Raw genomic sequence first — 17462 nt, 5'->3', positions numbered from 1 at the left:
GTAGGGGCCACTTGGATTATCTATACTTTAGATCCACAACAGAGTAACCTTGTTTAAGGTTGACTTCATTGTTTTTTTTACTACATGTAAGTCATTCTACATCTACAACTTGAATTATGCAACTAGTGGACACAGAGCACAGAGGTTTTCACTCTAATTATGTCACTGATGTTCAGAGTTCTGCTTGCAGCTTGAACACTGGAAAAAACAGCACTTACATCTAATGTGTTCCATCATAAAAACTTGAGCTCTCTGGCTTTTGACCATCTAGCATTCAGTGGCATTGCTTGTGGAACTTGTTTCCTATCTGACTATGGAATTCCCCCACTTTAGTAGGCTTTGATTGTTGAGTTGTCACACAGATCTGATATGTTTTCTTTATTATCAATTTTATATCATTTCATTCCTTTTCTTGATTCTTTAATTTATTTGTTGTTACTGTTATTTTTGTTGATTAACATGTGATACTTCGGTTCAGACACTTTATTTTGAAGGTGAACGTGAACTAGGGACCTTGGGGAGTATGATCTATTAAGTTTTGCCATGCAGTCCTTCTGGCATTGTGTCCAAGCAAACCATGTATTTACATACAATCCAGTGTAGCCAGACATTATGCCATGCTTCTGGCTAAAAGTGGACATGCAACCATAGAACAATCCTCTAAGTCCACTAGCCTCACTCATCAGCTTTTGAATTTTTTTACAGTATTATGAGATATCATGAAGTGAGAAAAGTAAATGGATAAGTGTAGGATGGGGGGTTGGTAGTGGTGTCTGGATTAAGGGAGATATTCCTAGTTGTGGATTGCACACCTGCCAATTGGTCATCTGTGAGGAGCACTGCTGTGTCTATATGCAAATGCACTAAACATAGGTTATTCGCTCTAAGAAAATGTGAGGCATTTTGATAAACATGCCTGCTTACAGGAAAAAGGGTGAATATCTGCAGATAATCATTCCATGTATGTAAAGGACTATGCAAAATCTGTAGGCTTCAGTTGACTTCATATGTACTTGCATATTACACAGAACCATGGCTGTACACAGTCACGCTTGAAAGACTTAGGACAGAAGATGGACTCTGCAGCTTTTATTAGTAATATTTTATAAAAATACAAGGGTTTCATATGCTTTATAAAGGGGTATTCTTATGTGTGCACCCTGTTGTTTTCATTTAATAGAGGAAAGGTGAGATAGGCAAGACTGAAGTAAAGAAGACACAATAAAGATGGAAACACGACAGGAACACATGAAGACAGTTATGCTGAAGGAGATGAGAGAGGAGGATACCATGTTTTTGGTGGGGGATCGACTCCCAACTTTTTTCAAGATTTTTATATAAAAGTATAGTGTTGGTGGGAAGTAGGTAAGAGGATATAGGAAAGAGGATAAGGGAAGAAAGGGGATGAAGAGGAGTGATGCCCAACAACAGTCTTCAGTCCACAAGGCCTCAAATGTTACCACTGCCAGATGGTCTTGCAGTGGTGCACCCCAATGTCAAAGGGGCAGGTGCCTGTGTTGGCATGGTGGTTGGCACAGACTGGGGTAGCGAGTCTTCCACCTGTTGAAGAAAAGCTTCAGTTAGATGAAGGCCTCTGTGCATACCTGATTTACCATGTTTACAACCAAGTGCTGAAATCACCATTTAGTGAGGCTTGCCTGGCTGCTATGTACAAGGGTGCCTACAGGACTGGTGCTACCACCTCAATACTGTGAGGATATCCCTTGATAATTGGAGGGTAAACATTCTCTAACCTGGAAGGTACATGGTTGGGCTACTCCTGAGGGATTTGGAGAGTTAATAAAAACAGAAATGTGAGAGAAAGAAAATAAAGAAGGACAAAGGAACGCATGGCTAAAATAAGAAAAAGAAAAAAAGGGGGAAGAGAAAAAATACAATAAATTCACACATGATATTAATCAGTATTCAGTTTATTATCAATCAAATTTATTTTTATTAAGGAAGTGCTTATGTATACATGGGAACAATGCTATGGGAAGTGCTTATGGATACTTGGGAAAAATGTATTACTAAAAAGTCTTGATGAGGTTTACAGTTGCACTCTACTGTATAACATAGGAAATGATAATACATTTCATATTTTTGCCAGATATGCATTTGCTTACAATATTCTACTGAAACCATCTCTTAAAATACTTGCAGTTATATGCACAATAAAATCAATTAAAGACAAATTATTGCATTTATACTTTGACATATATTTTATAGTTGCTTGAACTACTGTACAGAAACACTTTAGGCCTTCAGTTACTATCCTTTTTAAATACCTGTCATAGTATATGTATATATATATATATATATATATATATATATATATATATGTATATATATATTTATTTATTAGATTGGTTTACCGGGAAATTCTTTTTCAGTGGAGGCCCGGGGAGAAAAGCTCCACAGAATAACATGGTAGATGGTAAACAATAACAACCAAGGTATGAATACAGTAGAGGTGATCATGACATAGAGAAATACAGGAGCAAAGTAGGTACAATTGGGTAGATGCTCTAGTTAACATTGAGAAATAAGAAGTAAAACACAGAGCTACAAGTTATCTAAACAGTGACTAGATAACAATAATAACAGATTAAATGAATAACTAAATCCTGGAAGGATTAACAATCAGTGAGTAATCTTCAGTTCAGTTTTATAGTGATAGAGGGGATACTCTGTCTAAATCTGGGAAAGGACAGAAGGGTTAAGGGGGGGTTATTACTTGGGGTTTTGACAAGGACAAAGCCATTGAGAATTTAGGTGAGATTTAAGTGCAGTCTTGAAAAGACTGCAGGAAGGAAAGGTAGTTATGGTAGTGGGAAGGTTGTTCCAGAGCTTGAATATAGCGCAGGAAAATAGTGCTTCAGCTGCTGAGTTTTTGACTTTGGTGACCTGGAGTAGATTTTTGTTGCAGGAGTGTAATGGTCTAGATGAGTGGTAGGGTTGGAGAATTGTATGGAGCGATGGGATTCAGAGAGGGTGCTTTACTACTTTATGAGCAAAGGTGAGTTGCGTTTGGTGTAGGAGATGAAGGAGTTCAGGCCAGTCTAGTTCTTTAAGGAGACACAGTGGTGGCTGCGGTAAGAGGCACCAGTGGCAAATTTTGCGATTTTACTATAGCAGGCTTTGAGTTGGTGTAGGCCTGACTGTCTAAGATTTGTAAGTATTGGTGATGCGTAGAGTAGGGTTGAGATTAATTGGGAATTGGTGATACAGATTCTTGCTTGTTTGGTGAGGTATTGGCAGCTTCTATATAAGGCACCCAGTTTTTTGTGAACTTTTTTTTATTGTTAGTGATATGTGGGTGTCAAATTTGAGATTATTGTCTATCTGTGTGCCAAGTAGTTTTGTGTGGACTGTTAGTGAAATCGAGGTATTATCCTTGGCTTGAATAGTGAAATGTGATATATATAAATATATATATATATATATATATATATATATATATATATATATATATATATACATATATATAAAACCCAACCGCTGGTCAACTTCTGCTATGCTTTTCCTTAGCTAAAAAATGGAATTATCTTCCTTCCTCTCTAAGGACTTGTGAAAACATGGACAATTTTAAAACTCAGCTACATTCATAACTTTACTCTAATAGGAAATGCAACTGCATTCTCCTCACCTAGTCTAATAATTTACTCCACCCCTAAACTTTTGACTAACTCTGAGTACTAACTTACAAAACAAAAATGTACATATGGTAAGTATCTTAATTGTGCTATGTAACAAAATAACTTATGCTTGCTTTCTAACATGATATGAAATTGTAAATTGTGTCTTCTATACTATGGTTGTATCTGTAATTAAACTATATAACTGCAGAGATTTTCTCCCTGGGCCTCCACTGGAAATGGACTCCCTGAGCCCAGTAGACCTCCCCGGTCATCAAACTGGAAATAAATAAATAAATATAAAATAAAATCAGTTAAAGATAGAATACTGCATTTGTTACTTTATTCATTTCACTCAGCTACTCTGTTGCTGAACATGATTATAATTGATCTCCTCTTCCACTAGGTAGAGAAGACATAAGACGATTGCTGTTTACCTGTATTTTAACTGATTCCCTTTAACATATCTTATATGACTACTAATACTCAAAACATTTCAGTTACTGATGCAGTTGCATAGCATGTGTTTGCTTTAATATTTATTCATATCTGAATTCTCATACTGTGCCAATGTTGTGCTAATATGATTACATGTATAGAGCTGCAAATCATAGGACTGCATGCACATCTGCTGATTTCACCAGATGCAAACATAGTGAAAGTTTTAAAACATGAGCGAAACAAGTCTAAGATGACTTATTTACTTCATTTAGCAGAAACATATTGGTGTCAATTGGGAATGGAAACCAAACCAGAAGAAGACATCATGCAGCAACTGAATGTGCCAAAAAACAAAAGAAAGTATATAATGAGAAGGATCAAATGAGAAGGCAAGAAATATGAAAAGTCATAAATATCATTGCAAGTAAAGAAAACTACTCGAACAACCTCGTGTTGATCAGGATCTGATGCAGAAATAGTTAAAGGATAACCGTACCCTCAGTCTCAAAAAACATATTTATTTCATCATGATTAGGTGTTTCCTACATTTTAACAGCACTCTGGGACTATTTAGAGCTTTTTAGATATTTTTATATGTAATTTCTGACTCTGACCACATGGGGGCTGGCATTTTGAAATAATGCAGACTGTTTACTCTGCCTCTAAGTATCCCAGAATGCATTGTTTGTCTCCAAAAGATAGCATCAGATCTGCCACGTTTTCCCTTAAGCTGCTGTCACTTCATTGACTTAACAGGCATTCACTGCTGTCTTAAAGTCCCCTACTTTTGGATAAAATGTTATCCTTTTTCAATGACTACTTCAAACACAAGCAGTGCAAATGCTACAGAACAGAACTGAAAAATGCATTTTATTGCTTTTGTTTCTTAGAAATGCTAACTTGCTATCTTTTGTGAATGCTGAAATCTAGTTCTTCAAGGCATCTCCCCTCCCACTTCACACCTACCTTCCCTAGCTGTCAAAGAGCTAAGGGTAATTTGACCCATTATCTGCATGTGATTGACAGCTCACAGCAGGTGACCAGAGTAATGTACTGTTTTCTTGTCAGCCTTTCCCTCCTTACAGTGGGACACTTTTTTTGTAGCACTCCTCCTGTCAAATTTAGAACCAAGGTACATAGCTCTGGGAATAATCACTGTTTTGCAAAGCATCAAACTCCCACTTATTTTTCCTTCCCATTTGGTTAAATAGCTAACAAATGACGCACTATAAACATGAAATATTTCACAGACTTGCATGACAGCACCAACATGCTTTTTTAAGACATAATTTTAAAAAATACGGTATTGCATACTTCTTGTAATCTGATGTAGTGTTGTCGATTTAATTGTGACAGACATCTACTTCTTATGTAAAAACATTCAATTAATGTTTACGCATGGTTATTGCAAATTTATGCTCTTAGTTTTTGCAGCTGTTACTGTGCTTCTCCCTGCACTTTGTCACATATCGGTAGGGCAATGTAAAGCAATATGACAATACAAAAACAAAGTTTACAAAATTTAGAAATTACATCCAAAAATGAGACTCACCCACACTCGCTCATTCACCCACACTCACCCACTCACTTGACCACACTCACCCACACTCAACTCACTCACTCACCCACACTTACTCACCCACCACACTCACTCACACTCACCACCCACCCACCACACTCACCCTCACTCACCACACTCACCACTCACTCAGACACCTCACTCACCACACTCACCACCCACACTCACCACCCACACTCACTCACCCACCCACACTCACTCACCCACTACACCCAACTCACTCACCCACCCACACTCACCTACCACACCACACTCACTCACCACACTCCACCCTCACCCACCCACACTCACTCACCACCCTCACTCATTCACCCACATTCAACTAACCCACCCACATTCAACTCACCCACACCAACTCACTCACCCACACCAACTCACTCACCCACCCACACTCAACCACTCACCCACACCCACTCACCACACTCACCACCCACTCACTCACTCACTCACCACCCACACTCAGTCACACACTCACCACCCACACTCACTCACCACCCACACTCACTCACTCACCACCCACACTCACTCACCACCCACACTCACTACACTCACCACCCACCACACTCACTCACACCCACTCACCCCACTCACCACACTCACCCACTCGCTCACCCACCACACTCGCTCACCCACCCACTCACTCACCCACCTACTCACTCACCACACTCACTCCCCACATTCAACCACCCACACACCACACTCACTCACCCACCCTCACTCACCCACCCTCACTCACCCAGAGGTGAATTTAAACTAAAAGATGGATGGTTAATATTGGCTGCCCAGGAAAGTGGACTATATACAGTTTGGTTTACAAAGTCCATTGAGTATGTGGGAGAAAGAGACAATTGCAGGTTCTATACAACAGAAATGGAAACAGTCACATATTTTGTTGCTGGGTATGTTACAATAATGGCAGAGGGCTTGTATACTGAAAGGCACAATTATATGGAAATACTGTTTATTGGGAATTTTGCAAATATTACAGTATTGATGTAGTTGAAAAGCATTGGAAACATGAGCCACAAAGCATTATAAACAATGACGATGTTTATATCACATGGGATCACCCATTACCAACAGTTCAAAAAATAGATGCAAGAAAACCAGATGTAGTAGTCCATGAAAGACAAAAGTAGCATTAATCATTGAAATTGCTACACCCATGACTTATGTACAGAGAGAGACAGAAAGTCATAAAGTACCAGGATTTGCAGACAGAAATTAGGACAATGTGGGAGAAGGATATTCAGACAGTTCCAATATTAGTGGGAGCAATGGACCTCAGAAAAGAATTTACAGTCTTCTTTAGATGTGCTACAGATACATATATCTCCGTATGAATCACATTGTGGGTAGCCTGAAGAGCACTTTTGGCTAACATCAAAGCTTGAAATAATACCAATTACATGAACTTTAATCTTACTTTCACTTAGGAATAGGATAAATTCCCTTCATGTTATTACAAACCCAAACAACTTGGAGAAATTAAAGCAGGAAATGCCAGTATCTCCTTTAATGCACATTATAAATAGTAGAACTGTATCTTCCTTCAAATTGTTACACTTTTGCATGTGTGTAAATCTAGTTTGCTTGTGGAGGGGTGTTGTGTGGAATGGACCCTTGGTCTAGGTTCTAATTAAAACTGTTATGGTTTGCATACCTAAGTTACAGTTTCATGTAACAATCTGAATTTTCTTCAGAGAGAAGAAGAAGAAGCTGTACACACACAGAAAAATGTAGTAATTGAAGTTTTCACTTCCTTTCAATTCAACATTCATCAAACAAAACACAGCACTGTTACAGATAGATTTAGTACATAGATGTGTGATTTAATATTTTTCTGTTTAATAACTGTAAGCGTATAAAGGAATTGTTAAAATGTATGCAGAAGTAATACAATTGGTCATTTCTGAATAAACTATGTTCTGGCATTCACAATATAGTGACCTCCACCCCCACACCTAACTTCCACTCTGGCTAGCATGTGATGCTTGACTGAGTTCAGCCATCTTATAAGTGCAGTTAATATTGTGAAACAAATTACTGTCATATGCAATTACTATAATAATTAATATATACTGGCCTACACATATTTTTTCTTCACAAAAACTCTATGTACTTCAACTATAAACTAAGGTAATATATACTGTAAATAAAATGATGTAGCAATGTCATTTTTTGTTTGTGAACAAGCATATATTTATCTACTCTTGCAAGTGCACATCAGTAAGTTACAGACATGCATATGCATACTTGAATATATTTCTTTACTCATATATTTGCATTTCTATTTATACAGAGAATTATGTTATTACATGAGCATTCAATATGTTTGTATACAGATGCAGTTCTGTGTACAGATATCTTTATGCTTACTTTTGCATTATTATAATAGCAATAAAGATATATATATTTGCAGTTACACATATTTCTTCTAGGACGTACCTTAAAGTATGCATTTTGCTTGCCATTTATTTTTTAAACCTATGAATAATAAGACCAAAAATTAAAAGAAAAAGAATAATGCTTACTATGGAACTTTTGCTACCTGTTTGGGTTTACATTTCTGTAGGTCATCATACCTGTGTCTGCACTGGGGGCTAGAGTGGGTGATACCTGACAGAGATGTAAGGTATTCACCCAATTCCTGCCAGATGTCAATCCTTTTTCAATCAGAACTTTTAATACATGCATGGATCTTATCCAGTTACAAATTGCTCAGAAGCTAGAGCATTATTTTGGCCTCATTATCTAGCTGCCTCAGAGCGAGGCCTCATGTCTTCACAGGTGCTGCCATTAGTTAGCATGGCTGTAGTTATCAAGTTTAGAACAATTTCCTCTTGGTTGTGACATCACCATAAACAACTATAGTTAACAAGTAGTGGCATTAGACCCGGTACTGAATTATTGGCAAGTTAATTTTACCAAAAATGCTTTGTCAACTACATGTCATTTTTTAAAGGAATACATTCACATTTCATTGATATGGTAGATGAAAGTCATTAATGAAATCATCAGGGTTTTAATCTTGCTTACAATTGCTACTACTGCTATATATTGTTTTTGCTACTTTTTGAGTATTATACCTGAATATAATTTATACATTCTTGTTTTTATCTCCAGAAATAAATCTTACAAATTTTAGCAAATGTTGTGTGCTTTGATATGACAAGGTGTGCCAGATTATGTTGGATGGATAGGAATTATACTTCATGGCTAAGCAAACTGATATGCATATGATTCCATTTTGTCTTTTCTAAAATATGATCAGGGTAGAGACTAACTGAAGCTATCCTCATATACTCACAACATTTTGAGTGCTGCAGACTCTGCCACTATCCCCAGCATGTTCACTGGAACCCAGGGCCATATCCACAAGTAGCTGAGACCTAAATATGTGGATAAGTTGCTGTACAAGTTTGTGTATTACTTTGGTTCATACAGATGAACATTAAAGGGTCTAATTTGCATATAACATGAATAAATGACCCTGAACTTATGTGAATAGGTTTAACACCACAATATTAACTTGCGATTACTTTAATTAGACAGCAAATGACTTGGGAATCCACAGACTTTTTAGAATAAAAAAAAATACAAAAATATTGCAAATTGATTTGAAACAATGAAAATAATGTAAGATTACTGTGTTCGCGTCAATGAATGTTTGTTTTATTCATACAGTGGCCATAATACAATGGCTTTACTGAATACTGAAAAGCTGTCATTTTTAAATGAAAAATTATTACAGGAACAGTGGAAATGAAGAGATCACCAAAAAAATCATTTTCTTTGGTGTCATTTCATGATTGTGCCTACATGGTCAGATTTGGATAGAGCACTAGGTGACCTAGGCTGTTGCCTAGGGCCCGTGTTGCCTGGAGGAATGGGGCATGTTTAATGGGGAGGCCTGTCTTCCTTAATAAAATCTACTGCATATAAAAAACAGTAAAATTGTAAAACCCTGACTGCCATTACCACACAGCACCAGCATTAGGAGACAGCATAGCAAGGCAGGCCTACTTACTTAATGCAAGCCCCAGAAAAATGTGGGAAATTTAAGTATTACATCCACAAGGTAATGGATTTTTGCATCCATGAGTACAGAGCTGCAACCAAGCCACAAATGGAGTTGTGAGTACCTTGTTAGCACAGTAGGTGTGTGTGTGTGTGTGTGTGTGTGTGTGTGTGTGTGTGTGTGTGTGTGTGTGTGTGTGTGTGTGTCTGTGTGTGAAATGCACTAGTTAGGGGGACTGTCTAGTTAAGTAACTCAGACTAGAGTCAAATTCTGATCTTAGTTCCTGGAACGCAAGTGCCTTAAACCTCATCACCACTTGCCAAGTCTCCTTTAATTTTTTTTCTTTTCTGTTGTTGTTGTAAATGAGGATTACACTCTGTCAATGTCAGTTACAGAATTTATTGGTTTTGTTGTTGTCACTTGTGCAACAGGTCGAATATTTGTTTTTAGCACAGAAGGCTGTAGGTTTTCTTTCCACACCAGGTAGATTGATTGCTGAGAAGCACTATTTTTATTTATTAAATATAATACAGGCAATTTATTTTTAAAGGGCAGCAGACACTGAATTTGTAGATGAAGCACTGAAATGCTAAGTTGTTGGCCTCTTATGGTGGAAATGCTCTGAAACGGGTAGTTTACTCATTATTGCTTCTTTTTATTTTACTGCTTACTGGAAAACTATTTAAAAACTCCAAATTTAAAACATACATTCTAACAAGTGGTGCTGCATTAAACAAGGAAAATAATTGAATACAATTAGGAAGGTGAATAAAAAAAAACATAAGCATTTATGCATGGTCCTAACAATGTGAGCAGGGTGCCAACGACTTAAAAACAGACCAAAAGTGGACTTCATCTGCCACTGGCCAAATTCATTTTCTATGACTGGGTATCAAGGCAGTTTCACTGAATGTGAGTTTCATTGGCAGAAATGTTTACTGTTGTTCATGCTATGTCTGTTTTTCATTGTGAGACTGTATTGTTTTGTTTATCAAATTGTTATCTGTGTTTGTGCTATAAAATGTTAAATAAAAGTTTTAAATCAAATCAGTAATCATTGCAGAAGTTTGAACAGTATTTATGGCATCTAGGGAAAGATGGCCAAGTGATAGCCTAAAATAATGGTTAGGGGCATCTTGGGGATCTGATCCTGTACCCTATCTATAGGCCCCATTTGACCATGGTCCAGCTCTGTACCTGGTCGAAATGTAGTGATTTAACTGTGAAGTATGGAAGAGGCAAGGATTTTGAGCAGTGTGGGTGGTGCAGAGGTTGGCATTGTTGGATCACAGCAAGACATTCTCTGGTTTGATTCTCAGCTGGGGTGCCATCTATGTGGAGTCTCAATGTCATCCCTGCATTTGCATGAGTTTTTTTCTGGATGCTCTGGTTTCTTCCCACATTCCAAAGACATGCATCTGGAGCTTTTCTCCCAAGGCGTCTGCTGAAAATGAGCTCTGCCCCTGTTAACAAAATGTTAAATAAATAAAAAATTTTTTGATTTCTGAGTGGCACTGCTGAATGTAACATGACAGTATTATGATAACAAGAAAGTGGTAGGGACTAGAGGAAGGATAAATTGGTTAACAAACTGCTTACCTTACTGTTGTGAATGTGTTCATAATAGTGTAAACATTAGTTTAGCATGACTTTACTTGTCTGGACTGATTCTACTGTCTGCAGCAGTAACAATTCTATTCTTGGGAAGGTTGGTTTTCAAAACAGTAACATATTTATATAGAGACCCAAATGCTTGCATGCAATGTTTACATTAAACACCCAGTGATTACTATTAGCAGGTAAACCTTCATATCTGCGCAGAATGACAATGAAGGCAGTGTCCCTCATACCTCCTTATTCAGTATACAGCAGAGTATGCTACTTCTTTGTTGATATTGTTTTCGAATAATTTTTACAGGGTCAGATGCATCAGTAAGCACTTCCGCTATACCCAGAAATTTGCCAGATATCAGCAGCAGAGTGGCTGATGAAGATGATGATGATGATGACATATTTACATTTATGAGGTAGCCTGAGCAAAATGGCATACAGTCACAAGTTTAATGGGAGGATCTCACATCCCACAACATGGTATTATCTCTGCAGGAGGTAACAGTGCATCATAAAATCAAGTACATGCTGACATTACACTCCAACTAGTACACAAGGAAAACCCCTGCACCTCTATCTCTATACCTGTTTCTCTAAACCCAGACTGACACTTTCAGGATGATGGCAGAAATTCAAAGGTAACAGTCTCCACAGTGACACATTTACAGTGGGGAACCAGGCACAGGAATTAGTCACAGCTACCCAGGAAAAACATAAAGCATTGGCGGCTACCTAGCAGCAAATGTCCTGTGATATTGATTAGGCTCAGAGCAATGTTAAAGAGAGTCATTTGGATTGGAAATGGTCTGAGTCCTTCAGAGCATGCATGAGAATTTTTAGCTTTACATGGAAATGTCAAAGTAGGGATAATGCCATGATCACACTGACACATGGTATGGTGGTACATACAATATCTGTGGTTACCTCCATTCCTACACTAGTTAGGACTTATCCAGACTCAAGCAGAAGTCAATCTTAGAAGGAGAAGAGGACAGTGCACTTTTCATCTACATGGTGTCAGATCACATGAGACTACAAGTGCTTCTCAAGAACGTACTGCAATTAGTTGGGGGGAACAAGCACAATGGATTTCATGCAGCCCATGTCAGTATTCATCTACATCTATCAGAACCTCTCTTTCAAGATCCTGGTCCCACTGCACAGTAAGATCAGTGTCTGTAGGTTCACCTGGATCAAGTAGGTCATGACATTGGACCAACTCACCAACCAGTTCTAATGGCAGCCCCTCTTCAAAATCATTAGCACCATTGCTTAGTTTATCTTAAATAGATGATTATGACAAAGTTGACCTTGATCAACTACAATTCAAGTGTAACATTTCTGTTATTTTCAATTTAACCCTCACACACACACACACACACACACACACACACACACACACACACACACACACACACACACACACATATATATATATATATATATATATATATATATATATATATATATATATATATCAGTGTTTAACCTGAAGGGGCATAACTTATTAAATAAAGTTAAAAAAGAGGGAGAATTGATTATTTTAAAGTGTATGCTAATGGTACTGTTTAAAACCTATTGAAATTGTGTAAAGAAGGCTGCTTGTCATAACAAAAGACTGCAGTCATGAACACCACTACTGTTCTATGCATTACCATTGTTAGAGCTGGCAGTTACCAATAATTTAAAAGTAGTACTACAGAAGTATTCAGAGAGACTATAATATGAAAATTAAAGATTAAAATGAGTAAATCACTGCTGACACTTTACCCTCAACACTGAACAAATGATGATGTTTTTGTCTCTGAGACCACAAGTTATTGTGTATAACAAACTGAAATAAGCTGATGTACAGGACTTCAACAAACAACATAGTTCAAACTGAAGAAACCTTGTCTAATATATAAAAACAATATGATATATTTTCATTCAGTTGCAATGTATGAACTCATGTTAATTGCTTTTTACTAACTGTACTACTTTAGGACATTCAGTGCATTCATACTTAGGCATGCTACCTCAGCAGAATTTATTGTGGAAAACAGTTAAACATGTGATTATTCCTACATCACTGAACAGGAGTCAGTGAGCACTCGGGCATGAAATTTTACATATAATAATATGAGTACTTGTTCTGAAATAAAAAAATGAATTATTTAAAGATGAGAAGGAATGTCTAATGACAGCAGACCATGCACCACAAGCATAGCCCACAAATGTCACTGGATACATCAGTTATGCTCTATGTGTTTTTTACATGAAAGTGAACACAGACCTGAATGTCCTTGTCCATAGTTCTGGAGTAGATGCCATCTCATTACCTGCACAGCCACATGTCATGCATGAGCCTGCCGCATAGGGTCTCTTACTACTGCTGCCAGCTGGTCACCATTAGTCATAGTAGGACAAGAACTGAGATTTGCAGTGACAACATTGGTCACTTCACTAACAGTTCAGCACATGATCATTTTGTGCAGAATGCAACATGCAGTAAACATCTGGCATTCAGTACCTGGGTCACACTGAAGGGCATCCACAGACTCGTCCAGAAATGTAAAACAACTCTTCAAGAAGCCAAAGACCCTATTTATGACAATACTGGTCTGGGGCAGAGTTATGTTGAAGTTTTCTTGTTCGATCTCCACTTGAATTTCTCACTAGTGTCATGGACCATGGCTCCAGTGGATATCCAGCAATATCTTCAAGAAAGAAAAAAAAAGGAGAGGGGAAAAGAAGTAGTCAAAAAAAGAAAAAATGCTTTAATATATTGTAATACATTTTACCATTTATAAATTCTTAAATGGAAAAAAAAATGTAAATTTTTTTCCACTTACCAACAAGATGACCACTGGACTTCCTACCATGCAGAAAGCAGCACTAGGGTGAGATAGTGTGCCATGTCTGAAAATCATATGCACTATTACGATGCTGGGCAGAGATGCCAGCGATGCACCCTCATGCATAACACACTGCCTGGTAATTGATAAAATGGTAGCCCTTCCTATTGCTGTATCAGTCTCCCATTAGACCAGATGGGGGCTGATTGTGACATGGGTGCAATCTGTCACACTAAGTGCTGCAGGGAAGCATGTCACTCCATAAAATGCAGTCATAGTTTAGGCTCGGTCCTGAGTTGACACCAATAAAGAGTTGCTCTAATCCATACATGCCAAGAGTACATCCAAGAACTGCTGAAGTGTCCGCAAAGCAAAACATCTGTGAGGTACCCAACATATTCCCAGTCTGTCTCAGAAACTTCCCTGCAGCCAATATAGTGAGGGCTATACATATCTTTGTATCCACAGGTATAGCAGGGCCACATATCCCTTTAGTTTTTAGTTGAGGGCCATAGATATTCACTAAAACCCATGCAATATCCTTGTTCACTCTAAAGTATCAAGTATCTGCTGATTGTTAAAATTATAGTGAGTTATGCCAATATCTCTCCCTTCTTAGCAAGTGAGCACCATTGGGTGCAAGACAATTTGGCTTGGCCAAAACAAGCAGCTCACAAAGGGAAAAGCAAGGCTAGCAGCAGGTAACAGCAGTGTCGTGGATTGCAAAGTAGATAGAAATTACATGATTCTGCCTCTTATAATGAAACGTGTGGATGGCAGGGAAAAAAACAAAACTTTGACCATGAATCACAAGTTGGCTGGAGAAGACTTCATTAGCATATACAGTTGTACATCATTTCTCATTTGCATCTTGTTATGACTTCATCTGCTTATACTTATTTGTGGCCATCGCACATTATAGTAAGTAGCCTCTATGAATTATTGCTTTGCTGTGCTCATTCACGGAAAGCTCAGATAGCCTTTATGCATTCATGGAACAACTCTTAATACCACCTTCAGTGGTCAGAAAATTATTGAAAAATACTACCAGAACTAGAAACAACAACCTCTAATGCCCTGACTGTTTTCTCTCTCTTTTTCTCCCCACTTCACACCAACACACACACACACACACACACACACACACACACACACACACACACACACACACACACACACACACACACGTCTGTACAATTGTACTGTTGTCCTAAAGATTCTTTTGTCAAAGATTTAGGTAAATCCTGCCGGTCAGCTGAAGGGACCTTTTCTTGCATCTTATAAACACCCCTGCCTTTCTGATGTCTTTTGATGGTATTGCCTTTAAGAAGCAGAAAAGCAAAGGACTCAGATATTGGTCTCAGATGTTCCATAAAAAATATGGTTGGTTTTAAGAGTACAGATTTCCATATTAGCATTAAGAAAGAGTGTTATTATCATTACTTCTGTCTTGACACTTCCCTGTGGATATTGGGATTGTAAGAAGCCAGGCACCTAAAGAATCCAGTATGATGAAAAACTGTCATCTTTATAGACTGCACATTGCATTGAAAAGTCTAACTTCTGTTGATTTTACCAACTTTAAGGTAATGTTTGAGAATACATTAGACTTCCTACATTCTACCATCTGGAGCAGAAAAACAGTTGTATAGGCCATGATCCCTTCACCAGTAGCAGCTTCTTAATTTCATAGTTTCATAGTTTCTTACTAGGCTATTTATCATGAAGGATCTTTAGAAGCCTAATTATACATTCCCATGATTTTGTTAGCTTTTGTAATTTAAATGTAAGTAACAAATACCATGCAAACCATTTACGTTGCCCCTTTCCATAAGAAACAAGGGTGCTACTCCAGAGAAGACTTTGTGGTTTCCTATCCAGTCATCCAGATTAAATTTAAATAGGGTAAGTGAAGAACTTTGTTTTACATGGAAAGAAAGACAATTCAAATACACTGAATTCTCTGCGATATATAACTATCCCTCCAATGTATTCTATTTTATTGCAGAAGAGATTAAGATCTGCTGACTAGATGTTTTTGACAACCATTGGACTTGTGGATATACAGTAGGTTTGACAGGACAAGATATGTTGAGGCTCTACATGCGAGGAAGAGGTCACCTCTCAGTAACCTGAGTGACACCAAGAATATGGACAATCTGTGTAGTTCCTATCATTTAGACCTTGATTTTCCTTGTGAGAAAATGTTGTGGGCATTCAAGTTGTGTCAGGTGTTTGGAGAGATGCATGCAAAATGTGGCATTATACTAAACTATCAGCCTAATAAGTCCTGAATACAGTGGAATGATCACATCTCTGGACCTTTGTGCCATACCTTTACTAATATGCTGTGAATTAAAATGGGCTTTCTTATAATAGTGGGTACATGATGATCAAAGGACAGGTCCCTGTTTACCTAGGATCGCAGGTCCCTAACTACTGAATCAATTTTCCAGAGAGTGTTGTCAATGTGATACTTACATGGGATGTTGTGCTTCCCAAAGGATATTATTATCCATTTTTGGCATATAATCATTTTGCCACCAGCTATTTGTATGGGAAAGGCCCTCTTGTAGGATCATGGTGTCCTCTGAAGAGTTAATAATGGTTCCTACTTTACACTCATCAGCAAACTTGGTAAGCTCATGATATGTGCTATAACCTCTGAGAAGTAGATTTCAAAGAAGAGTTAACCAAGGACAGTTTCCTGTCATACACCACTGGTGAAAAGACTTTTGGAGAAGATGGAGATGCCCACCCTAATTTCCTGGTTCTATTTGTGAGTCACTTTGCTCTCCATTGAGTTGTATAGTGACTGACATTCAGTTGTCTGGTCGTTCCTTCAGTAGGCTGCGATGCCTCTTTAGAGATATCCCAGTCTTACTCTTCCAAATGCTCTGATTGAGCTAACTTCATTGTAAGCTTAGGTAAGCATATATTTTTTTGATTACCAAAGCATTAGTAAAATGTAAAAATGGACTGGCAGTATAATTATTGATGTCTGGAGTTGCATAATTCATATACTTTACAATTTGATCTTTCTTCCATTCTAATTTTTGATAAAATATCATGTTTAAATTTAAGAGCCTTCTTATGTTTATTAGCTGCTTTTATGCTTACACAGAGCTGGACTATGCAAAGTTGGGTCTTCCTTGTTAATATATAGAAATAGTGACATAACACGATACTTTGAGAAAAGGTCATAAAAATATATAATTACTGGAGTAAAGCCTCTGTGATGTGATCAGTCTGGACAGATGTATTTATGACATATAGCACTTAAAATAATTCTTTGACATTCACTGTTTTATCTCCAAAAGAATGCCTTCATTAAT

This window comes from Protopterus annectens, chromosome 2.part0 (assembly GCF_019279795.1).
Source record: "Protopterus annectens isolate FY-2018-M chromosome 2.part0, PAN1.0, whole genome shotgun sequence".
NCBI lineage: Eukaryota > Metazoa > Chordata > Ceratodontiformes > Protopteridae > Protopterus > Protopterus annectens.
This window is presented reverse-complemented; position numbering follows the sequence as displayed.